The sequence below is a fragment of the Lontra canadensis genome, unplaced genomic scaffold (assembly GCF_010015895.1).
Source record: "Lontra canadensis isolate GAN:19392208 unplaced genomic scaffold, GSC_riverotter_1.0 scaffold50, whole genome shotgun sequence".
Classification (NCBI taxonomy): domain Eukaryota; kingdom Metazoa; phylum Chordata; class Mammalia; order Carnivora; family Mustelidae; genus Lontra; species Lontra canadensis.
In genome coordinates, this window is record NW_022631044.1 from 1,757,476 (window position 1) to 1,784,136 (window position 26,661).

The 26,661-nt window shown below is 47.2% G+C and overlaps 1 long non-coding RNA gene across 2 annotated transcripts; it reads right to left on the reverse strand.

Annotated features, from left to right (window-relative positions):
* On the reverse strand, positions 1-26,468 carry LOC116877105. 2 transcript variants are annotated; one of them, XR_004384544.1, is made up of 4 exons: positions 26,440-26,468; positions 23,129-23,232; positions 19,983-20,062; positions 1-407 (listed from the first exon to the last, which is right to left on the reverse strand). It is a non-coding gene; the product is annotated as an uncharacterized LOC116877105 (long non-coding RNA). The 2 variants fall into 2 exon arrangements; XR_004384545.1 differs by having other exon boundaries at positions 1-410.
* Between the last annotated feature and the right edge of the window lie 193 nt (positions 26,469-26,661).

Genomic DNA, 26,661 nt, shown 5'->3' on the forward strand with positions numbered 1-26,661 from the left:
TGCCCATCCCAGTAGCACCCGGCTGAGGACTGTCTTCCCCTCCCCCATCACAGCCTCATCTGTTCATCCATAACCATTTGGCCATTGCTTCTTCCACAGATCTGTTCCACGGTCTCTTCCCAGGGAGACATCTTGCTCCCCTCCAGGCATGGCCTACAGCTCAGAATGTACACCCAAGCTGACCTCACTACTTCACATCAGGAATGGTTTGGTGTGCATGCCAGACCAAGTCTTGGGTCACTGGTGATGAAAGTCTGCTGTCATGTCCCTTTCCCCCAGCCCTGACACTGTCCTTCGGCAGCAGCCCTTGAAGCCTTCTCAGTATCCAGATGTTTGGTGTCCTACAGCCTGGCTGATGTCCAGCCACACCACAGCAGCATTAATGGGCCATGAAGGCATGGAGGCTTCTGCTGGAGAAGATGGAGGTCAGTTTATTTAACTCAATTATAAACAAAAGCAAGAATTAGCCTGGGTGACGGAGGGAAGAAAAAAGGAATAAATTAAGCCCAGGCTGAAGAAACACCTGTGGAAAGGACTCCTCAGCCCTGGGGAAAGTGGCAGCTGTAAACAAACCACGAGTGACCTTGGATCACAAACTACTAATTTGCTGATTGTTGATGGGTTTACACAGTCTAAAATGGGAAGAAAGCCACCATCAGGCAGTAACCCAGTCACCCTGTGTGGGAGAATTTAGTCACGAACTAGCAATTCATTACTCATGAATTAGCAAAGATGGACCAGCCCTGGTCTAGGGTCACAGGCCTGAGAAGGGACTCTGCCATCTTGGGGGATGAAGGGCACCCAATAGGGTGGCTGCGCCCTCTACAAACACAGAGACAGACATGAGAGGGGTCGCATTTGCACTCAGATAGCTACAGGACTAAGCAAAACCAAATAGATATATGTATCAGTCAGGAATCTTGGTTACAGCTTGAACCAGATTAAGGGAAAGATGGATATTATTTACTCAAAGAATCCAACCAAGTCATTGCAAAAGCAAGAATGTAAATGGGCTTCAGGAATCCTTCAAGGTCCTCTAGGCCTGCTTCTGTGCTTCTCTCTCCTCTCTCTCACCGTATATATCTCTATGCCTCTCTGTGTGTTAGTTTCCTTCTCTTACTGCACAGTGGTTTCCATCATACAAAGAGGACACGGCCTCCAACAGCTTCTAAGTTTTACATCATACTATTTCCACCCCATTCTCTTTCTCAGTTTTTATTTTTTTTAAAGATTTTATTTATTTATTTGAGAGACAGAGCAAATGAGAGCAAGCATGAGGTGGGGGAGGGGCAGAAAGAGAAGAAGTGGGAGAAGCAGACTTCCCACTGAGCAGGGAGCCTGATGCCATGGCTTAATTCCTGGACCCTGGGATCATGACTGGAGCCGAAGACAGACGCTTACCCGACTGAGCTACCCAGGCGCCCCATCTCAGTTTTTGTTTTAAAAAACGTGTCAGGGAATGACTGTGAGTAGCCTGAACTGAGTGAAGTGGTTGGTCTTAGACCAATGAACTAGAACCAGAAGGGTAAGGAGCTACAATTGACCAGCTCAGCCAAGACCCAACAGTGACCACAAAGGTGGGGCTGCCAAACACCTAGGCAGTCCCCTCTTTTCAACCATGTGCTGGTGGGAACAGCAGAGAGAGGAGGGGACTCCAGATGGAAGGAGGGGTGTGGGGTATTAACTGCACAGCCGGACACAGCACCCTATGGACAGCGACAATACAGAACCATCGTGCAGCATGCGCAGCAGGAATCTGGAGTGAGGACTACGTGACTGAGTTGGGAAGACCAAAGAAGGTACCGCAGAAGGGAGTTTTAAAGGTTGGGTAGGTGTGCGATCAGTGAAGAGAGGAGAAAATGCACTCCAGGTTGGGAGAAGCAAGGGACAAAAGATGCAGGAGTCTAAGAGTAAACAGATATGACAAGAAATGGTGTGTCTGGGTGATGGACTTGACAGTGAGCCTGAAAACCCCAATGATCCCATCACATGAGGCCTGAATGCCTTGGAAAAGGGCTTAGACTTTATAATATAGTCAGTGAGGAGCCACTGATGTTTTGTGAGCCAGGGTGACATGATCAATTATTCATTCAAGAAACACTTTCTGGATGCTTGTTATTTTCTAGGCCTTGTGCCTGATGCTGCGTCCAGAGAGAAGGAAAGTGCATTCCTGCCCTCGGAGGGCCCTTGGTGGAAGGGTTACAGAAATGGAGCATTACAGTTCTGCTCTGACACAGACAGAGCCTGTGCCATAGAGGCCAAGGGCTGGAGTTACATCTTACAGCTCCCAAAAGGCATGGGAGTAGATGAGAAGGGGCTTCCCAGAGGGGTCAACACTTGGGCCAAGTTTTGAGGGCTAAGCAGGTATCTGCCTTGTTGGGCAGATGGAGAGGTAGGGATGGGTGAGAAACACAGACCAAGAAACAGGATGTACAGTTCTCAGAGCTCATGAAACCACCTGGAATGGCAAAGCAGGAATAGGAAGAAGCAGGGCGCGGGCTGGAAGAAGGAGCAGCAGCCAGATGGGGTACACTCTGTGGGCAGTGGGGAGCCATGGAAAGTGTATAATCAGAGGGTACACATTTTACATGATGTGGCTGCTCTGTATACCTGGGGAGGCAGATGCAAACAGGAGCCACAGGGACAGCTAGTAGGCAACTGTAAGGTCAGGAGGAAAGAGAAGACACCTGGGCTGAGGCAGGAGGGAGATGAGGATGAGGAAGGGATGGCTGTGAGGAAGGTTGAGGGATGGATTACATGGGAACAGATGGAGACAGCCTGGGGCTGGAAGGATGGTGCCACACACAGGAGTAACAGCCCCATGGGGAAAAGGAGATTTGGGAAGAAAATAATGAGTTGGGTTTGGAGGCCTATTAATTTTGAAGTATTAGTGGGGCCTCCAAAAGGAATTGCCCAGTTGTGTGGTGGAAGTGTGGGTGTAGGGTCAGGAGGTACTTCTGTGCAAAGACAGAGGTGGCAGAACACCTTACTTTGAGAAGGTTATTTCCCAAAGTAACACCTTACTTTGGGGTTTGAATCCACAGCTGCTTTCGGTGCCCAGCAGAGAACACACAGAGAGGGAGGAGAGCAGGCCAGACAAGAGAACACCAACATTTCAGGGGCAGATAGAGGAGAACTGCCCAGGGAAAATATTAAGAAAGAGCAATCGGAGGTAGTTGTTCACCAATATCTGTTCTCTCCTCCTTACCAGGCAATGGAATTTCTGCCTGGCTCGACAGCACAGTCCCCAGCAAGGTGTGGCCACATGCTGCCTTCTGACCAGTGGGACGTGAGCTGAAGGGACACTACAATTTCAGAGATCTGCCTTTGAGGGGGAACTGCGTATCTTCCCCTCCTCGTTGTCCCTTTCCCACAGATGACAGGATCAGGAGCAGCCACCCAGAGCCAAGAAACCAAAGCGGCACATGGAAGATGGCAGAGCACATAAGAGCCAGACCCTAACGCCATTGAGCTGCCTCACCAGCCATGCCCCCAGCCTTCTTGAGAGAAAAATGGATTTCCATCTTGCTTCAGCCACTGTATCTTGGTATCTTGGGGTCCATTGGTTCAGAGGGTATCAGAAAGGCCAGGGAGGAGGCTGGTAAATATAATGGGCTATCACAGAGTTCAAGGGAGTGAGGTCAGAGAATGACCTGGCAATGGGGTCCCTGATGACCATGCTGAGCATGGACTCAGTGAAGGGGAGGGCTCTGAGGGGAACAAGTTGAGCCAATGGAAGTGGAAGAGAGAAGCAAGTGCAAACAGCTCCAGGAAGGTAGGCTGAGGGTGGGAGCTGAACAGACGGGCTGTGGGCTGGATCACCAACAGTGCACAGACAATGGTAAGAGGCACACAGTGCTAGTAGATGAGGCGGAGTGAGGAAAAGATACAGGGAAGCCCTATGGTCATGGGAATGCTCTCAAGTCCTGGGCTAGAGCATAGTGTTCCGGCATGGACACAGGCGGTATCATTCCTAGGTAGGGACGCCCCAATCCACAGGCCCCACAAAATATCCCAAGATCATCAAGTAGATCAAGAGAATGGAAAGAATTGCGAAGGCAATGGTTGGGGTGGGAGAATCAGTGACTTCTAGTGACTAGTCAGGAGGCAAGTTTGGACAAGGGTTGGATGGTATTTCATGACAGGTTTGGGAAGAAGAAACAAAGTTCCCACAAAGTGATATCAGCAGCAGGCCTAGGGATCCAGGGGTCACCCACACCTGCTTCTCTTAGGCAGCTTTCATGGGACCATCATTGTCCAGTGTTGGGGACACTGGCTCTGTCCAAGCTTGTACACTGGGCAAGAAGAACCAAGGGCTCAGGGGCAGACTGGGGACTTGATGGGGAGAACAGGAAGGCAGAAGGGAAAGCTAGGCCAAGGGGAAGAAGAAGGAGAGACCCATCTCTTGGTCCTGGGCATTCCATCACTGGAACAGGAAGAGTGGGGACTGGAAAGGTCTGGGTCAGGAGGAGGTGCCAAATAGACGGTTGGGGACATGCTGGGCCTGAGGTTCCCCTGGAGAGTAGTGGGGAGACAGAGGGTCGAGGGTTCTGGTTCTCACGTCGCCAGAGCTGAGGGGAGCATGGCTGGAATGCACTACAAGCCAGTGTCCATCCCCCGGGGCAGCCAGTGGGGAATCTCTAGCCCTGAAGTCATCGCCACCCGAGGAGCCTGGACCCCGCCATGGAAAAAGGGTCCCGCAGGGGCACCCGGCGCCGGCCAGTGAGGATGAGCTCATCGCCACTTGCCGCCTCTTCCCCTCTTTTCCAGGCATCTCAGATTTCTGGATGTCAGGAGCATCTAACAGACAGGAGCAGAGGACAAGAAGGGGGCTGGGACCCAAGGTAGGATGTAGGGGGCCAGCAGTATTTCCCTCCACCCCAGCATTGCTCCTGCCTCCTCTGCTTCATCCTAGGCCAGATATAGGAAAAGAACCAAAGCTACCTTCCTTCCCACCTCCATTTTAAGGGACCAAGGAGGCCCTAATGATAAGGTCCCTAAAAAAATGCATCTGTGTTACCTGGAGAGATGGCACTGCTATCCTTTCCCATCAGCGCATGCTATTACCATATACTTGCTATGAAACTGAGGGTCCTGAACCCAAAAGGAATAGGAAACAGAGCAGAGGAGGCAGTCAGGGTGGCAGGAGACTGGTGGGGCTGGGCACATGGGGCATGAGGCATGGAGCTGCCACATGACGCAGCAGTTGGAGCACTGTGCTAAGAGTCAGAGCACAGCACCAGGCCCAGCTCCTGCTTCACCACTGGGTAGCTGTGTGACTCTGGGGAAGCCAGTCTGTCTTCCTCAGTTTCCCCTACATGAAATGGAATTGCCACCTGATCTTAGAGTGTTTTGAGGATCAACTGAAAGCACAGATCTGGGCTTTGGAAGCTTACAACACTCTGCACTCAAGGAAAACACATTACTGATGCAAATAAAGTGGACTTGACTTTGTGGCTGCTATACTATACAACCACAGGCGCCACCATTCACGCTGCAGCCTGTAAGAACAGGGTGCCCCGTCATGTGAGTGATGCTCTTGGGAGTGGTACAGACCTGCATACCTGTCTCTATAGCTGGGCAAAATGGCTGTCTGGAAGTTTCCCTACACAGAGAATGGGGTTGCCCTAGTCATCTGACCGTTGGATGGCACTCTGGGAGCCAGATCCCTGCAGAATAGTCCGGCGTGGGAGATTCTAATCTAAACAAGATCGTGCCGTTTCCCAAGGGGAGGCAACAGGAGGAAGCAAGCCCATTGCATCTCTCGAGGTCAGGATACAATGAGACACACTGCAGTAAATGAGACCATCAGTGAGACTATAGAAGAGACGGCGACACACTGGCCAGGTCTGGCACCTGCAAGACTGGCTCAGACATCCCTGGAGGACTACCCAGAAGCCCTGTGAGGTTACCACCTGCAAAGACTAGATTTCCTGTCTACACAGATGACATCTGACTGCCAGGGTTATTGCTGTTTTCAGTCACAGATATTATAGGTCAGAAGTGGCCTTGGAGGTCAAACACTCAGGTGCAACCCCTCTTTAGGTCATTGTCTCCACTGCAGGAGCCTGAGGGACTCAGGGGAAGCCGATCCCATAGCCGTACAGCTCTCTCCATCTAGAACTAAAGGGCTCTTGGTGGCATCATTTCCCCTGCAGGGAGAATTTTCTAAGGGAAGGGAGGGAAGGAAATGAGCTACTAGTAACTGAGTCCTTAATCTGTGTTAGGCACTTTACCTGTGCCCAGCAGATAGTAGGTGATCAATAAATAAGGTGCTGAATGAATGGATGGAGAGATAGCTGAATAGCGGGAGAAAAGAACCAAAGTCATCTAACACCTGACTAACTACACTGATCTTGCCTCCTATGGGAATGATATAATGTCTCTTGCAACTATACACCTTCATGTGAAGCAGAGTGCCTTGAAGAACCACAGGGTTTGCAAAGCTGGCCTCAGGGAAAAGAGCTGGGACACAAAGGGAACTCATTTTCTCGGCATACCAAAAGCAATAATTTGACAGATTCTGGAGAGAATGTAAGGATATAGGAAATGGTGCCTCGGAATGGGGAGAGGGTTGGAGCTTGGCAATATATGAGCGCCAGGCTGGGCCTGCCAGAGAAATACAGTTAATAGGATGAGCAGCAGAGGTGAGAGTGGGCTTTTCAGAACACAAGGGCTAGAGGTCACTCTTTAAGCTCCCACCTGGGCCGTACTTGCAGAGGTACAACCTCTAAAACATCACCCCCAGAATATAAGTAAAAGCTGTCACATCTGTGGCCCTGTACTTAGGAATATGAAGAAATCTGTGGGGTGAGGTATCCATCAGTTAAAACTAAGAGCCAGCCAGGTGTTAAGGTACGTAGGTGGGGATGGACACAAGAAGTACAAATACATATGTTTGCTCATATGCTCCTGTTCACAGCACTGTGTGAGTTTGGTGGCCCATACTTGTAGCCATCAGAACTCCAGAAATGAAATAGGCCACCTCATACATGGAGAGGGCTCCATCCCTAGAGGTTTCTAAACAGAGTTCTTACAAGTGGGTCTCCAGCCCAGGTGGAGACTGGGCCACACCAGGTACCTCCCAATCCTGACAGTCCATGCTTACACTAAAATGGTCAAAGAAGTCCTTCCATTCATTGAACCAACATCTACCTCCCTATCTCTTCCTCCTCTCTGAAGCAATACTCAAAAGTTTGGGCCCTCATTCACTTTCAAGTCCTTTAAAGATCTGAGGAGAGCTGTTGTCAAGAGAACATTCACTGCCCTTCAAAACTTCATCTCTCCTGTTTGAACAAACTTCTGGACTACAATCCCAGCCTCTCTTGCTGTTATGTGCAAACACATGACTAAGTTAAATTCAATGATACTTTAGCAGAAGCAATGTACACCATTTTCTGGCCCGACCCATAAAATTCTCCCACAACCCCACTCCTTGTTCTTTCCCATCCTGAGGAGCAGGAGGTTAACACCCAGAGTACTGGAAGCTACATGTTGAAGATGGAAGGGTTATCACCAGTGGATTTCCCAGTTTGAAGAGAGTTAATGTAAAAGAAGGTGAAGATTATCTGGCTATGTAGCATGTTATCTGTGGTTTATGTTGTAAAATATCTCAGTACGGCATTCAAAGCCCTCCATGCTATGGCTCTAGCTGACCTTTCCAACCTTGTCTTCTGCTGCTTTTTCCTATGAGTCTTGTGCTCCAAAAAAACTTTCCTAGAATCTGTTGGATTTCTGGGAAGCCAGAAATACCAGGGGAACTGAGGAGTGATGGCAAGCACATTTGTGAACTTTGCCATAATTTGTCCTGCCTCTGGCTCCTGGTGTCTCCTCCCTCTAAATTGTTTTCCCCTTTCCATAAGGCCCTCCACATTGACCAGGTCTTTCTTCTATGGCCATAGCAGCCTTCCATGATACCTACACTGTCCTACTCCCTCCCGTGCCCAACAAGCAAACAGTGCCTGTCATTAAAGAGTACACAAATATTCCAGTTCCTCTCTTTTCAGGTATCTGAGAAGATTGCACTTCCTTGCTTCTTTTGAGCTTAAACTCACTTCAGCCAAGAAAATGTAGGCGGAGACAATATGTGTCATTTCTGAGCAATGCACATAGAATGTGAATGAGAAATACTATTGTTGAAAGCTACAGAAATTTGGGGGTTTTGCATTACCTAGCCCAAGATGACCAATACAGAAACAATGCATGACTCATCACATTCTCTTCTTACTGCCACAGTGATCCTAAAAGCCTATAGGCTTGGATCCTCCATCAGCACAGCCCATAGGTGACTATGAGAACAGAACCACCTTCTAACATACAGCATGAGAATTAAACTTTGCCATATAAACTCCCAAAGGAGCTGTTTGTTACTACAGCATAACCCAGCCTATTCAGACGGTTGTCTTTAAATACCCTACATATGTATCTGTCTCATGATTTTGATCAATATTCTCATATTTATAATACTGTGTTTGTCATTGCCAAGTACAGTATCATTGCCTCCATTGCCAATACCACCCCATCTTGGCCTTAACGACTCCAACATCCACAATGCTATGAAATTCATCACACCACCAACATTCCCACCACTACTTCTGATATCAATGTCACAATCACTCCCATCATTCCCACCTTCACCATCTCCAATTACCACCACTATCACTTCCACTTTCATTGCTATAATTATCAATGCCATCCACCTTACTATTACTTCCCCTTGTTTGCCTCCCATTACTGCCATCAACTCCACTAATACCATGTCTCTCACCATGCCACTGTCACCACCAAATCACCTCCACTATCATTGCTAATATCCCCACCTCTAACATCTCATCTTCACAGCCACTATACCTCTATCATCATGAATACAATCACTTTCATCATCCCACTAGAATTATTTGCATGATAACTTCCAATACCACCATCAATATCCCTTCCATATGACTAGCCCCATCTCTATATCTATCACTCTTCCAGTCATTCCCTCTATTGTGCCCATTATAAATTCCCAATGTCATTGCCACTTCCTCACCTCTATCAGCTCCAACACCACACTATCACTTTCAGCTCCACTGCTACCATCACTATTGGATTCTAGAAGTTATCCACAGTTCTCTCCTCCCTCTTTGCTCTACCCTCAAGGAGAAACACTGCAATAGCTACTCAGGTCCAAGAATATCTTATGGTGCACTGTGCTAGTTAGGGAGACAGAGTGCCAGACTGAACATCCAGCCCACATGGGTGCAGTATGAGGGCTAGGGCCTGCTCCCCCAGGGAGAAGGCCCAATCATCTCTCCTTATTTTTGGCTTGAACCTTTTCTTCCCATTTCTCTCTCTTTCTTCCATGTGGCAGCCACATGGTCCTGGAAAGACTTGAGAAATGGAGCAAATGCAAGATGTTTCTGTGTTTCTTGCACTCCCTTTTGTGGCTTTCTGGTGAATGTGGACACATCCAAGACTTGGGTTTGGACCTAGAGGCAGTAGATGGAACAGGTCTTTCAGCTGATTTTGGTTCTGAGCCATTTGGACTGACTTATTTAGTCAAGAAGTTCCCCACATAATCTAGCATGGCTCACTAGAGTTCTCATTTTTATATTCTATTTAAATCTTTATTTTCTTAATCAAAGTAATACATGTACATATTTTTGAAAGTAAAATGTTCTACAAGGTTTCTAATGAAAACCATAAGACTTCTGCTCCAATCCTGCTCACTTTTGAGTCCTCCTTTCCTGAGGCAAGCACTTTGAATATTTTAACTCTTTCCTCTAGTATTTACTTGATTATTTCTAATTGACATGGTAATACTTATATTTTTTATATTGCTCAGTATTAGGTTTTAGCTATTGACCTACTAAGGAAGATGAGGATTCAGCTGTCTTACACCATATCTTTCTCTCTCTCTCTAAAACACACACACACACACACGGAACATTGATATTGAGTAGTCATATTAAGGATTTGCATTACTATCATTCACAATTAAACCACTTTTCTTTTACAACTGTTTGGTTTCCCTTGGAAATAATTACCTTGCTTTGCTATTTGCTTAATTTTTCCATGTATCATTTATTAATTCATCTCTGAACTTTCCGTAGGAACTAAAAATTCCCTTTGAATGTACATTACCGTCAGTTTCATTTTCTTCTTGGCAACCTCCCTCTTGGAGTCCTGCATCCTCATGGCTAATGTGGACTGACTGTTTTCTACAAATTTTACTTGACTGTCATCCTAACACTTTTCTTCACCATCATTCTCAAAATTCCCTTGTCTCTAGCCTGATTACAGAATCCTTTGTCTCCTTCCTCTTCCTTGGTTTATTTCCTAAGTAAGGTGGATAACTCTCCCCAAGATCCTCCTGGAAAATACTGCTTAGGAGGTAAATTTTTAAGTCCATTCATGTCCAAACGTATCCTTATTTTTATTACCATACTCAATTGCTAGTTTTCCTGGGTACAGAACTCTGTGAAAATCATTTTCCTCAGGATTTAGAAGCATTGTTCACTTTCTTCTTCTTACATGGTAGGTGTAGAGATCTGTGATTCTAATTCACAGTAATTTGTAAATAAACTTCCTTCCCTGTGCTGGAAACTTTTAAAGTTTTCATTTCAGTGTTCTCAGATTTCACTGCAATGTGCCTTAGGATTAGTTGTTTTGTTTTTAAATTCAGTTTGCCATATATTCATAGAAATATTTTGATCTGTAAATTTATTTGCAGTTCTAGGAAATTTTCCTCCTTTTTAAATTTTATTTCTCTGTAGGACTTACATTTTGATATGCTGCTCTGAGACTGACCATATAACTTTTTCTGCCAATTTCCACCAAAAAAAATTTTTTTGTTATACTTTTTGAGACTTTGTCCTGACTTTATAGTCCAACTCTTCCTTTGACTTTTAATCAGGTATGGATGTTATATTTGCATGTTCAAGAATTTTCTTTCTTCTCTTTTTAAAAAAAATCACCTCCAGTTCTCACTTAAAGAAGACATAACCTTCTTTTATCATTCTAAAAATGTTAATCATAGTTTCCATGCTTTTCTTCTTCACTGTTTTTTTTCTATATTCCTTTTCCCTCTTAGTTTGGATGTCTTCCTTTCATGTGAAGTCCTTCTTAAAATACCAAGTAATTCTTAGCTGTCCATTCATACTGATGCGTGAGGCACTGCAGTTCTGATTGGAAGCAGTGGAAGGAGAGAGAAAGTTGTTGACATCTGGGCTTTACCAAAGGGTAATTGATTGGCACTCACAGTTTCATGAGGAGATCAAATACCAAACCTTGGAGAAAACTTGGGAAAATCAGTTTCCCCAGGAAACTTTCCTCCAATATCTTGCCTATGTGGTATTACCCTGGCTTCCAGTGTTCTGGGGATTGATGAGGAAGAGAGCTGAGAACTTAACCTTTCAGAAAACAGGCTTATCTTTAATCCCTATTTTCAGAATGACTCCCCCCCCCACCAGCTGTGCCTGGTCCACCTAAGTCCAGAACCTTATACATTCAGCATCTCTGAGCATAAATCTTCTGTCTTCTGACAGCATGGAAGGGGACGGTTACCTGGACGCCTAGGGTAGAGGAGAAAATCTGGGATGGGGAGCTTTCTACTTCTTTCTTAAAAAACTTACAACCAATCCTATTTTCCACCCGCATTCTGAACCCCTGCCTTCAGAAGTAACTGGTGCCTCCAATTCCCAGACTTTTCTCGGAACCTATGGCTAAAAATATTTTGCTACCTATTGGTTCCTGCCATCTACCCCCACAACCTCGTGGGCTTGAGTTTCAGCTTTCTGTGGTCTGCTAAGTCAGGTACCACTCATCTATATGCCTTCTAATTTCCAGATTCTCAACTTCTCTTTTCTGCTCCTGTTCCCTCTCCCATTCTCTTTTTCACTATGGGTTTATGCTTCAAAGAAAAATCCATTAATGACATGTTAGTGGGGCTTCTGGAAGTAGCCAAGATAAACATGTGTGTTCAATCAGCAATGATTAAGAAGTCTAATGTTTTCTATTGGAGTTTAGGGCCAATGTAACACTTAATCATAAAGCATTCTTCTACCTTGCTTTGCCTGCTCTCTCTGTGCCTTTCTTCAGGAGTGGACAACTGTTGAAGGTAGTCTTGATCACCTATCTCACCATGACTCTAAATAAAGTGGAACAATCATTCCAAACAACACAGACATCATCACCTCTAACACAGCCTTTATGACCACCATCACTATCACTTAGTCTCATTCCTGCCACTCCCCTCACCTCTTCTTTGGTGTAGCCTGCACCACTGTCTCCACCACTGCCCCCAACATCACCTTCACCACCTTCTCCATCATCTATTCCAAGGTGTTCATCACTACCATCATTTTTCATCACCACCCCTCCTTCCACCATCATCTCATCACCATGACTACCATCAACTTCACTGTCACCGCTTCCATAATTTTCACCAAGACTTCCACCATCTCCTCCAGCATTATGACCTCTAGAATGTTTTCTTAACTATATATTGAATATATTCTTCCATATAAGTTGCACTAGTGATTTTCAGTTATGTGGGAAGGACTGATTTCTACCTTTGAACATGTAGAATCCTTCTTTGGACAAAGAGAGGGGTAGTAGAGAACCTATTTGTTTCTCTAGCTTAAGCCACCTACACGGGAAGAGGGAGGGGTAAAGGGAACACTCACTGAGCCCTTTCTAGGTAACAGGCATCCTACTAGGCACATTAGTTAGACTATTTCTGGTCAGAATCATTGCCTCAGTTTTACAAGGAGGAAACTGAGATTCCCAGATGCTAAATAACATACTCAAGGCCACACAATTAATAAGTTGTGGAGCCAAGATTCCAACCCTGTGTGACTTCAAAGTCCATATTCTTTCCATTACACTATGCTGGCAAGAAATCTCAGGAGCTTGGTTTAAGCACAATGGGTTATGACTCTGAGCAAAGAGAGCCATAGTCATGGTCCCTGATCCCAGGGAGACCTGATCTGGCAGAAAGAAGTTCCTCTCTCAAAAAGACTATTATCTGATGAAGAAGATTCAATTCCAGACTCACAGAGCCTATGCCCTGCCTGAAGGCTTCACTCAAGCAACTCTTCACAGTGCCCAAGCCTGCCACCTCTCCCTGACCTTGAGTTCCCAGAGGGAGAGGGAGGGAGTGTGGACATCCAGTCCTGGGAATGCCTGGGGTTGAGAGAGCTGAGTTATTTTGGGATTGTTTACATTTGGAATCTTCCTGATCTTTGGTCCCAGAAAAACACCCACATGTTGGAAACTCTTCCGAGTTATTCACTGTTGGGGTTTTTCTTCATCTCCTTCAGCTTTTTCTTCTTCTTGGATGGAAAAAAAAATCTGCTAGTGATTAGTCACAACCTGTGAGGCTCAGCTTTTGACAGCCCCACTGAGAAGAGAGAGACAAAGAGGCTCAGAGAGGGGCCCATGGGCAGATGCTGCTGGGAAGGAAACATGGTTCATAGCATTGACCTCCCGGGATGAGGGATGGTCCATTTGCCTCTCTCTGCCAAGGGACAATCACTCCCCAGACCATGGTTGTTCCATTCCAAGCCCTCATCCCAGTTTCACTGGGGAGCACAGGCCAGAGCATGCATCAGAAGGAGGCGCAGGGGGTCAGGACCCTGAGAAGAAGCCTGAAAAGAGAGGGAAGAGGAGCAGGTGCCAGGCACAAATGATGCCTGCCCCTTGGGCTCTCTGGCCACATTCTCCACTGACAATCCAAGGCACCCAATTTCAGGATGGAAGTATAAACTGACAATCCTAAACCTCTTTGGACAGCCATATGATCTCTGACAGGCTTTATTACATCTTAGGGCTCCTGGAAATCCCAGGGTGTGAGAGGGCCTCCTGCTTTTTTGCAAGAAGGCTAAGGGTCGGGTGGGGCTGAGCACTGTCCGCAGAGGCCAGGACAAAGGGAGATTGTTTGAGCTGAAGAACTGAGGCCTGGAAGTTAGATCTGGATCCAATTTTAAAATCTAAGGATTGTGAAACATGGTGAGGAGGGGGTAATAAAGGGAATTTGGGAACACTCCCTTGGTGTAGGTCTTTTTAAAGAGGTTTCAGGGCAACAAAAAGAAAAATCAATTAATGAAATAAGCAATAATACAGCAGGATGGCTTAATGTCAGGGGAATGGCAGAGCCATCCCTAAGTTGTATGGGACACCAGGAAAAAAGTTTTTGCCAGGTTCCTATCTATGTAAACCATTTGAGTAGGTAAAAAATCAGTGTGTCAGCTCCATTCTGAAAGCCCAGTCCCCTGTGATTGCACGTAAAAAATACTTTACCAGCCAGGGGAGCAACTCACTTGCCAGACTGCCTGCCTGGAATCGAGTATGTCCATGAGGGCTCAGGATAACTGCATAGGCATTGGTCTCATTACTTCTGGGAGCATCTGGCCAACCCCACACGTGGGATAGAAGGTTGGAGGGAACTTGAAGGAAGAGAAAGAGGGGCTGGGAACCATCTAAGGCTCCGTCCAAGCTCAGGATGCCCCACTCAGAGGGCACTGCCAACTCCGGTCAGTTTTAACCACAGAAGGGAAACTCAAATATCTCCAGGAAAGAACTCCAAAGCACAGGGCCATTTGTGCCCAAGCCTAACGATGGTACTGGAACTGGAGGTAGTAACCTGTCTGCAGGTCACCTCATACCTCTACAGTAAGGAGTCCTGAGGGGCAGGCAGCGACACCTTGTTTTTAGTCCTTGGTCTGTCTTTTCCTGGCTGTGTGAACTCAGGTAACCCTCTGTTCTTCTCTGGGCCTTCTGGTTCCTTATCCCTCCACCAGTATATAACGTCCACCTCAGATTGCTGTTGTGAAGAGTAATAGCCCAGTGCCCTGGTCCTGCCTCTGCCTATAAGGGGTGGACTTGCCCATGGCGATATGGTCCAGGTCTAGAATCTTGGCCCTCCCTTCCAGAGTGTCCAGGCTGCCGATGTGCTGGCCAACACCACTTCTCCTTGCCCCAGTGCAGGCCCTGGGGTTAGAGTCCTGCTTCTCTTGAGAAGAAGGGTCTCTACACCAGACCCCCTGTGGTAAGGACAGAAGGCCTATTATCCAAATCAGGCAGTTGAAGCCAGTAGGGTTTAAGACGTAAGCCTGACAGGAAGGGGAAGAAGGTCTAGGTCACTTAAGTGAGGCTCCAGAGGATGTCATACTAACAGAAACACTGCCAGCCTGGACTGAAGGGGAAAGAGAAGATAAAAGGGGTATGATAATGAAAACAAAGCCCCAAGTGAGCACCACCAGCCAAGGAGCAAGGGCCGGGCTCACCTTGAAAGAGGGAAGGAAATGGGTTCTTTCCTGTAGGAGCTACTGGGCCAAAGGCTAAGGAAGTTGCAGAGCTGGGAGTCATCCTCACCTTGTCATAGAAAAAGGAGGTGGCAGCTATGCCCTCAGATAAAACCATTCAAGCCTCCCTCTTGATTCAGTCCTCAGTGTGACTGGATCTTGGCGGTAGCCTAGTACAAGTCCACATTCCCACCCCTGAAACTGTCACATAAGCCAGCCGAAGAGCAGCCAGGGTAGGGGGCCAGGTTAGGCATGCGGACCTGAATAAGCCAAGCGTGTCCCTTCCCTCTGACTCCCTCTTTCTCTCCTGATTACCACCCCTGAATACTGCATATGGGGGCCTCTTGGAAAATTCCTCCAGATGTCATCTGCTCTTGCCTGTGAACTGGACTAAGTTTCCCTAGGATCCTCAGCATGGTCAAAAAAAGCTAGAAGAGTCCCCAGAAGTAAAGGCAAAGGAAGTCCTTGACAATAAAACAGCAGGGGCTCTGTAAGAGCCTGTAGTGAAGACCCTCCATGCGCTTGCCATCCCCAGAGCTCTATCCTGGGCAGTGGCTAGCCTGGCCATTCACCCACTCTCCTCACACCGCAGAGCCTTCTGAATCAGCCGGGGATGGGGGGCAGCCCCCTGCCCAAGCTCTACCTCCATTTGGAAATATCTCATTCCTCCACCCATGGCTACTTTCTTTTAAAAACCAACATGTAGCCTGCTAAAGGATTTTGTTTTCTCACTTGTGAACTTAAATGAAAAGTCTTACCAAGGTACTAAAAAAACCCAACTCCAGTTATAGTGGACATTCAATGCACAAACAAGATCAGAAAGAAGAGACTTTTGTGTGCATCAATGACTCCAGAATGAAGGCTAAAGCTGCAGGTGCCATGCCATACCTGCCAATGCAGCCCCAACCTGCTAACAAAATATGGGAAGGGTGTTGGCACCACCAAAGGAGAAAGAGCTAAGTGCCTGCTGGGTCCAGAAAGCTGGAATGAGAGGAGAAGGGCTGTCCATGCCTCAGGGAGGAGAAGGGTAGGAAAGAGCACTGAGAAAGCAGGGCAGATGAAAGAACTACACCCACAAGGAAGACTGAGGCCCAAAGTGTGGGGACTAGAGTCCAGGAGGCTGGCCCCTCTCAAGTCAGCCTGTACCCTTCTGCTCAGAATAATCATGACCATTTCCTGTAACAATATCCTTTTTGATCTTTCTCATAACTAATGACTACAAGGAGATAGGTTGTGCATTATTTCTGTCATTTCAGACAGAAAAGCTGAGGTAAGTGATGACATTTGTGTCCTTCCCTTGCTGACACCCTTCTTCACAGGCAGGAGCCTGATGAGGAACCCAGGGGAGCAGCATGGAGACACTGGTCCTAGCCCCATATTTTGGTGGAGCTTTGTCCTTGCCCCTCATCTCCCTGGGTGGGGTGAAGTGGAGCCAAATCTTCCTGGACCAGGTCATAGAGGACAGCTCTCCACAGGACAGAAGGGGCCACTGGTCACCAGGAAGTAGTCCAGCCTTCTTGACCAGGTACCCTCACACTCACCAGCCAAACTGCCTAGACCAGGGCCTCTGGCCTGGACCTGCTAAGAGAACCGGCATCTCGAGAATCACCCTTCACTCTGTCAGATAAAGATTTAGCCTCATCTCAAGTACCTGTGCTCAAACGTGCCCACTCCATTCTGTATAGGCCACTCTGTGCCGGAACTGAGACTGGGCCCAGCCCCCACCATCAGACTGGGGGCTCCCTAACAACTCTGGATCTCTCTCCCTTCCACTTTTACATGTTTACTCCCAAGACTATTTCTTGCTTATTCTTTTCTTTTTAATACCCCCCTCCCCCCTGCAAAAAAACAAAAACAAAACAAAACAAAAAACTCACTTTCCATGGTTGATACTTTGCCCTCCCAGATACCCATCTGTCTAACGTGGATTTCCCTCCATAGACTGACAGAGATCCACTATGTGTTTGCCGTTTGACAAATGGGTCGGAGTTTCCTCATTTCCCAGATGGAGAAAGCCAGTCTCAAGAGGTTGGGTGACTTGCCTGTCAGGATGCTGTCAGTCCTGGACCTCTGGCCTTCCAGCCTATGGTCCTTTCCCCAGACAGCCTCGCCACAGCCTCCTGGTGTTCACCCCAAGTAAAATCCAGAAGCCAGGACAGGAACTGGGACAAAGAGAAGGAGGACACAGGGGCCCAGGCCTTGACCCCAAGTTCCTATTTATAATCCACGTTCCGGAGACGGCCACTTAAACACACATTCCTGATAACTGAATAATCTTTGGCACCAAGCAAAAAATAGCCTGTGGCCCAGACCACAATTGCACAGCTGGAGCAGGGTGAGCAGGGGCAACATAGGGCCCCGATGGTGCAGGACAGGCTTCTGAGGGGGGGGAAAGGGGTGGCAGGCGGGGCTTGGGGTTGGGACAAGTGAGTGGAACTGCAAATATAGCAGTTAAATATAGCTTTGCCGGCCTGGACATGGTGCCAGCCTCCTCTGCAGGGAGCGTTTCCCAAATTGGCTTGGATCTCCTTTTCCCAAAGGAAATGAGAGCCAGAGACTTGAAGGGAGGAGCTGGAGGGATCTTGATGGCGATGGAGCCCATGGCTCTGGCGAAGTCTGCAAACAAACTGAGGACCAAGAAAATTGGCTCTGATGGCATCTTCTGGAATCACCAATCTGATCAGGGAAGCACGGCTGTGCCCTGAGGCAGATAACAGAGGATATCTCATTCCCCAAATCAGCTGGTCAAGACTCCATGCATCTTCCAGTTCCAGAAGGACTTATGCTGAGGTCTCTTCTCCAAGAAAACTCAGGCCAGGGCAGAAATGGAAGTGAGAGACATGGAAAATTCTGGAGTTCAGAATCCTGAGGGATCTCTGAAGTAAGCAGTAGGAGCCTGACCCAGGAGGGGGCCCAGAGAAAGAAGCCATGGGCCCTTCCTCCCTCAGGACCAGCTAGCCTCAAGAAGAGCCAAGGTGCTGCTTGAGCCAACACCCTTGACAAACTTTTCTGTTCTTAACCGTCTCCTCTCAGGATCCTTCAGTTGTTCCTTTGGGGCACAACCTTAGTTCTGAGTTCTAAATTTTGGAAAGTCTGTGTCATCTCTCTTCCGGATTAGACAGTAATAAATAAGGTGAACCACTCTAGGTCTGAGGCCCTCCTGCCTATGCAGAGACACCCCGGCATTCCCAGGACATCCCAGACAGGGGTTCACTCACAGTTAGGGATAAGTCTCCTCATCTGTCTGCTTACCCTAAGCCATCTGAAGAAGTCTCACCCTGATGCCACTATCCCTTGGGAACCTCCTCCATGCCCAGGTGTCCCTAAGCTCCCAAAGTCAGCCAGTCTGCAGAATATCAAAGTACTGCTTTCCTTCTGATCCTCCCTGGGTGAGGGTCTGATACATCAGGTCTCATGGAGAAATGAAGAGAACATCCCTGTCCCCATTACTGTGCTACAGGTTCTGAAGCATCACTGCCTGGGCCCCAAATCCCACAATGTCCAGCAGTTTCTCTCTGTCAAGAGTATGATCCACACTTAGCACACAGTGCTTGCCCCCCCTTAAACAGCCTTCCAACTTGGAGGAATCCCTCTTAGCTGTGGTCTTGTGAGAAGGTGAAAAAGCCCAGGCCTCCCCTCACTGTCCCTGACAGCCAGGGCCAGGTAGTCAACACAACTCAGCAAGGTATGCGCACAGAGCCACCTGGCAGCCTCCCCAAGCTGTGGCTGTCAGGGATCTGCAACACTGTGGGGGAAGGGGCTGGGCCACACGGGTCCCAGTGTGGGGCACTAGCCCTTCACTCCACAAAGATGCCCCAAGAGCTACCATGCAACAGGTGGTATGCTAGTTACCAAGGGCAGCAGGGGGAAAGAGAGCCAGGAGCCCACTGGTGGCTGCTCAAACCAGGTATGCCAAAAACACTGATGGAAGGCTGCTGGAAGCCCTGCCAGTGGTGGATAGGGATTGGGAAGACCTCTGAAAGCCAGGAAGGCACAGGGGCAAGGGATTCTAGAGAGCAAGCCTGGGTATAAAAGACCTGAGTGAGAGGAAGGGAGGCCATCTGAAGATATGGAAGAAGGTCAGAAGAGCTTGTCCTTAGAAGGAGAGGGGGAGAGACAGGAGGAGCAGGACAAGATTAGAAGAGGGAGTAGGGGCCAGATCGTGCCCTGACTCTGCCTGAAGGCAACAGGGAGCTCTGAAGGGTTTTAAGCAGGGGTTGACCTGATCAATTTATATGTGAGAAGGATCCTTTGGTCACGGAGAGCAGATGGGAGGGGGCCTGGCGGGATGTGGGCAGACCAGTTAGGAGGCACTTGCAGATGTCCAGCTGAGTAGTGACAGTAGCCTGAACGCAGGCACTAAAAGGATGTGGAGAGAGGTGAGCAATCCCGAGACATATTTAGGAAATGGAAACCATAAGACATGGTGAATACTTGATGTGAGAAGGAGAGACAGAGAGAAAAGAAGTAAAACATTCACTCATTCATTCACTCAACAGTGATGCAACAAGTTTCTAACACACATGAAGTTGGATGCACCAAGTTCTCTGCTCACAGAGGTTTACCTTCCAGTGGCATGAGGGCAATGTGAAATCAACATGAAAACAAACACAAGATCATTTTAGGCAGTGATAAGTGCTATGAAAATAACAAAAAAAGATAAATAATAAAGAGTGATTGGGCAAAAGGGCCTACCTTAGGTCGGGTGTTCTTTGAAGCCATTTCCAGAGCAGAGGATCGAACACTAAGGCTCTGAGTGGGGAAGAGCTTGAAGCCTAAGAGGAAAAAAAGGAAGACCAGTGTGACCAGGGTGTAGTGTGAGAAGCTTGGGAAAGATGAGGTCAGAGGATTAGGCACGTGCACATGCTCAACATGCACGTACATACACACACATGCACATACACACACACGCACGCACACACATGCACACACGCACGCACACACACATGCACGCACCCATGCACACACGCACATGCCTCCCAGGATTGTGCAGAGCTGACTTGACGCAGAACAGATTTAGGGAGAAAAGAAAGAAAGGAAGAAAAGAAGGAAAAGAAAGAGAAGATGAGAAAAGCCATCACTGAGAGGTCATAAAATAAACACAGCCTCCCCACTGGAACCACCAACCAAATTTGCATCACTGGGTGAGTTCAAAGCAACTCACACTGTGAAATTTTATGTAACTGGGATCATACTTTAGTCTGTTTTTTTCACTATTATACTATGTAAAAAGGTAACTTTACAATCCAATTAAATGTATTTACGTAATATATCAAAAACCTAAGATTCTCTGCCATGGAGCTCCTTACCAAAGAACAGCTAAAATAGCTGTGTAATTTCAGACAAGAGATTTTCAGGAAAAGGTATTAATAAAGATAAGGTAATTCCTTCATAATCACAACAGATTTAGTTCATCAGAAACGTGTAACTAATTTAAATGTTATGCACCTAATAACAGAGCCTTAAAAGTATAAAACATAAAAATTATCAGGACTTCAAAAAAAGGTGACAAGTCTACAATCATGGTAGGAGATTTTAAGACATTCTGTTAGTCACTGACATAATAAAAGGAAAAAAAATATATCAGTAAGGGCATAGAAATTTTGAAAAACAGGATTAACAAATTTTACCTAATTCACCTATGTAGGAAACAGGACTCAACAGGTGCAGAAGATACATTTTTTGTTCAAACACACTTAGAAGATTTCTATAAATAGACCATATACTTGGTTCCAAGACCGATCTCAAAAAATGTGAAAGAATGAACTCATTGAGCATGCTCCCTAGCCCCAGTGCAATCAAACAAGAAAAGTGTAACAAAAAGAAAAAGATAACAGAAAAATCCCCTTATGTTTAGAAATTTTAAAATACCCAGTGTTAAAAATAAATCATAAGGAAACTAGGAAATATTTTCAATTGTACAGTAATAAAAATATTATATATGGAAGTCTGTGATGTAACCAAAGCAGAAAGAGGGAAATTTACGGCCTTACAGTAGATATTTTTCAAAAGGCCGAAAAATAATAAGCTAAGCATCAATGACCTAAGTTAGAACAACACCAAAATTAACCGGAAAATAATAAAAGGAAATATTAAAAATAAAGGCAGAGAATGATGAAATAGAAAACAAATATATAATAAAGAGGTTCAACAAAGAGAAAAACAGAGTCCTTGAAAGACCTAATACAATCAACAAACCACTAATGAGAATGATCAAGAGAAAGAAAGCGAGAGAGATGAAATGAGAGAAGACAATACCAACAAGAGGAGAAAGTGGACATCTCTGCAGATGTAAAGATTTAAAAGGTTAAGAAAATGTGATTTTTAAAAAATGTGTGAGAATAAAGTTGTATGCTGCTGAGATATCAAGTAAAATAAGAACCAGGATGACCAGGTTGCTGACCTGTGGCAGCAACCACAGGGGCAGCAAGCTGCCGGTCTGCCCTCCCCACCAGCTGCCCTCCAGGGCCTCCAGGTTGCAGGGCCTCCAGTTCCAGGAGGAAGATTTGGCCTCTCCCGTCCTTGGGGGCTGAAGACTCTCAGTGAACTTGACACAGTCTTGCATTAACTCAATTTACCCAAGCCAGAGTGTAAACCAGATGCCAATTTGTTCTTCTGCAGCAGGGACTGTCCCTTTCTAGAGCCTAGAATGCACCCTCCCTCCACTCCAGGATACCCTTTCCCAAGGTCAGGGTGAGGAACGGAGTGGTGGAGTATAGTTAAGGACATGAGGTCAGGAGCCAGGCTGCCTGAGTTCAAATCCTAGCTCTCTCTTTTCACTTAAGCTCTCTGAGCTTATACTCTCTCACTACAAATCTGAGATAGTAACAAATTATTGTGAATATTTCATGAGTTAGTACATGCAAAGAGATTAAAACAGTGTCTGGCATACACTAAGCATGCAATAAATGTTAACTCTAACAACTGTTACTACCTGAGAAGGCAAAGTCTTACCCAGAAAATGGCTTGGTGAATGCGGAACTCAGAAAGAGTTATGGGTTGGTTTGGAAGGAAATTTTACTTTGCTCTAGGGAAGTCCAAAAAAATAATTCAATTTTGCAAGTGGGTGCCCCAGCCCATTTCCTGGGCCTCTCTGCCCTGAACAGGGTTGGCAAACAGCACACAGCTCTTGTTTCTCTGATCTTTTTCATTCTCATCTCACCATTCCAACCCACCTGACCTCTTGTAAATGAGCTAAGCATCAATGAGCTAAGTTCACAGTTACTACAGCTGTGGACCCAAAGGAGTTTCTTAATGCCCTATACCTCGATTTCACATAAATTTCACAAAATCACCGACGCAGCTGAGTTACTCTGGTTATCTCTGGGTGCGGGACACACCGCCTCAACCCTAACAACTTAAAACAGAGGTCAGCAAACTCTGGGCCATTCTCTGGGTTTGTACAGCCCATGGGCTTAGAACAGTTTCTTAGGTTTTTAAAAAGTTGAAAAAAAATATTAAAAGAGTACTATTTCACGATATGTTTAAATCATCCAAAATTCAAACTTCAGTATACATAAAGTTTTATTAGAATACAGCCATGCCCATTTATTCACAGGTTACCTGTGGCTGCTTTTGCAGGACGTCAGATGTGAGTCATTGTAACAGAGACCTGAGGGCCCACAGAGCCCAAAATATTTACTATCACGTCCTTTACAGAGGAAGTTTTCTAGCCCCTGGCTTAACACATCATCTGTCATTCATTTTACTCATAAATCTGCTTTGGAGCCACACTCAGTGGGGACAGGTTATCTCTGCTCCTTCAAGTGTCATGTGAGGTGGCTCGAGGCCAGGAGTGAGTCACCCAAGGGAAGAAACTGTCTGAAGCCCAGCTCACTCACCTCTCTGGTGGTGGGTGGCAGCTGTCAGCCAGGACCTCCTCTGCTGGAACGGTTGGTCAGATCACCTGTGTGTGACCTCTCCATGTGGCTGTCTGGCTCCCTCACTTCAAAAGCAAATGTCCCAAAGGTTAGGAGTGAAAGACACCAGGTTCTTAAGACCTGGTCCCAGAAACTCACAGAGGGTTACTTCTACCACTTTCTGTTGGCCAAGCTGTCCCAAAGCCCGGGTGCAAGGGGAACAGAGACTCCACCTCTTATTGGAAAGGATGTCAAAGAATGTGGCAGCCATGTTTGAAACCCAGCACCTTTGTTGTGAGCATTTGGGGGCATGAGGCATGGACTCAAAGAATAGCTGTGATTATTCCTGCTCTTGCTTCAGCCATACATTAGCATCAGAGTCACCACCATTTCCGATTTTCTTTAAGGAATCCTCTGCTCATGGGGCCTAGGAGAGACCCAGGCTCCTCCCTGGCTGTGGACTTCCCTACATTCAGGCTACAACTCATCTAGAGGAAAGTGCACACATCCCTATTTTTAAAAAGCTCCTGGGATGATTCTAGTGTGCAGCCTGGGTGGGGGACCACTGAGCAGGGGAGCAAGTCTAGCATTTGCTGTCTGTCTGCATACAGACAGCAAAGACTTAGACAAGAGAAGCTAGTTCTCTCTTAATTTCCCTGCAGAGCCCAGGCCAGGGTCTAGAGCACAGCAGGGTCTCAAATGATACCACTGGAGTGACCTGCATCCGAGTGTCCCAGGACTGTAGCCCTCCCGTCCAGCCACCCCATTCCCTGCAAGCTTGTTCTGACACTGGGCTGACCCAGAGCAGAGGTGCCCGTACTTTTCCCAGCCTTCCAAGCCCTTTCCTTTCCCTGCTTCTCCTTCTAGAATGAGCAGTTTAGGGGACAACACAATGAAAGAAGCATGAGCTCAGGGCAAAGGAACCATTCTCTTGGGCAGAGGAGCAGCGTCAAGCACACTGGTTGTTTTAGGGGATGAAGAATGGGCCTGGATGGGATGAGGGCTGTCACCCAGCCATGCTGAAGGCCCACACACAGCCATGCACATCTGAAGAGCCCTTGCCATGGGCCACATTCCATGCCAAAGCCTGGCCTCCAGATGCCAAACTCCAGTCGGGGCCACCATCTGCCATGGTTCCCACAGGACCCCCCAGACTGCGGCCATGTGCAAGAGCCCCTTCAGTTGTGAGCTGGGGCCTTCCAGCTGTAGGGACACATGGCCTGGCAGATCCGCTGCTCCCCCAACCCCAGGCCTCACCAAGGACTTCAGAACTCAAAGCTGTAAATGTCAAGACATTGCATGTGTCTCCATTGGAGGAGGGGCTGGGCAACCTTTCATCATCCAGGGCTTTGCGATGTCGGTCTCATCCACATCAGTTACACTGAAGATGAACTGCTTCTCAGTCATGCTCAGACCTAATTCTGGCCACATCAACGTGACCTCAGACTGACCACAACTGTGGCCACAGACCAACCCTGACACTGACTCAGACGGATTCCAACCCTAGCCAAGACCAACCTCTGACACTGGCCACAAAACTGACCCTGTCCAAAGACTAATCCTGACCCTAGCTACAAAACTGACCCTGACCCTGACCACAGACTAACCTCTAACCTTGAAACAGGATTAGTGGAATGCACCAAATCATAGCATAGCCTCATGGGCCCAAAGGTGCACCAGTCTAGCTACACTTGAGTGACAGCCATGTGGGCTTCCTGCTCTTGAGCAGGAAGGTCTATCCTGTGCCAACACAGGGCCACCTGCAGCAAGCAGGTCCTGAGTGACTGCTCCCCGAAAGGATGACTCAGAAGCACCTTCTGGAGCATCTGAAAGGGCCAAATAGTTACCAATACTAGCTTGCTTGGCCTCTGGACCCCTGCCCTGGAGTTCCCCACCAAGCAGTCCTTCAGCTCTTCTGCTAACTCTAATCCTACTATGACCAGTGCCACCTGCCTGAGGAGGCTGGTCTGAATGCTCCACTGAGGTTTTCAAAGGTCTTTGACCCACATGATCTTGACGGGAAGTGTCTTCTAAAAGGATCACTGAAGAACTTTTCTCTTCAACCTTCCAACTCCAACTAGACATAGTACCTTCCCCTTGCTTCCTGCAACATAATTCAATAGAGACCAGTTTGGAATTATTTAAATGAGATTTCACTGCCTTCTTGTGTACATCATTGCCAGGGAGAAGTCTGGTGCCGATCTGGTTTAGGGTTTTTTTTGTAAGTAATCTGTTCTCTTTCCTCCAGTGAGTCAGGAGGAGAGGGCTAAGGGGCAGAAGGAGCAACAAGTTCATCCCTTGGGACACTGAGAGTGTGGACAATGGAGTGGGAACCTGCTTGAGAGTGGCTGCCTTGGTCATGCTACCTTCCCACGCCAAAAGATCCAACAGTCACCCACTCTTTCCTGTATTCCTGAGCCCCGACTCCTTAAGAACCGGGGCATTCTCCATTCACAGCCTCTGTTCTCAGAGCTCTGCACGTCCCCTTTCTCAAGGCAGGGGACCAGTCCCCATTCCTGCACACACGTGAGTATCTTCTTTGCATATTTATCTATATCAGCTATGCATATGCATCCATATGCATGTGTGTATGAATATGTGTGTGACTATGTGTGTTTGTACCTGTACACATGTATGTGTATAAGCATACATAGATAAGGATGAGTGAGTATGTGTGAGATATCTAGATGTGAGTGTGCCTGTGTTTGGTATGAGTCTGGGTGTGCATAGGTTATGTGGGTATTGTGAATGTGGTCCATATGAGTTATGTCTGTGTGTGTGCATGTGCTTGAGAATATGTTGCTCTTCCATCCCTGACCAGCAGTTTGCTTCTTGGGGGAGGCACCCTGCACCACCCCCTCACCTGTGTCTCCTGCACAGTCCTTAGACTGGATATGGCAAATTCCCAGCAAAGCCTCAGGGCTTGGGTCCAGTGGGACAATGTCCCAGGCCTCCTGAGTCTGTGGCCAGTACCCTTGATAGAGCCAGAAACCTGTCAGCAGGTCAGTGCCTATGGGTGGCCTGGAAAAACAAGGATACCAGGAGCCTTTGGGGGTGGGCTTGTGCCTCAAAGTTGCTATCCCAACACCATGTCCCAGGTTCATGGGGGCAGTTACTGCTAGCACACAGCACCTGTAGCTAATGCTGTCCTTCTATCCCAAAATCCTGCCCCCAGGCCCCAGGCCTCAAGCCTCATGCCCTAAGCCCAGCAGCATGCAAAGCATTAGCTCCTGCTTTCCCACTCCACCACTAACTCCCAGATCCACCTGCCTTGCTCCATATTTCATACTCACCTTTCCAGAGAACGGGAAGAGCGAGCCTGTGTGTCTTCCACTCCCAGGAAGCTCACATTTTCCACAGCCAGATTTCTGAGCAAGCCTGAGGGGAAAAAAACAAAAAGCACCCTGCAAAAAGATCCCATGCCCCTGAGTAAGGCTTCAACCTCCGTCTCAGCCAGGCCACCCATGCACCAAAATCTGAGGCTGCAGAAACCTCTCCACATTCTGGTGCACCCT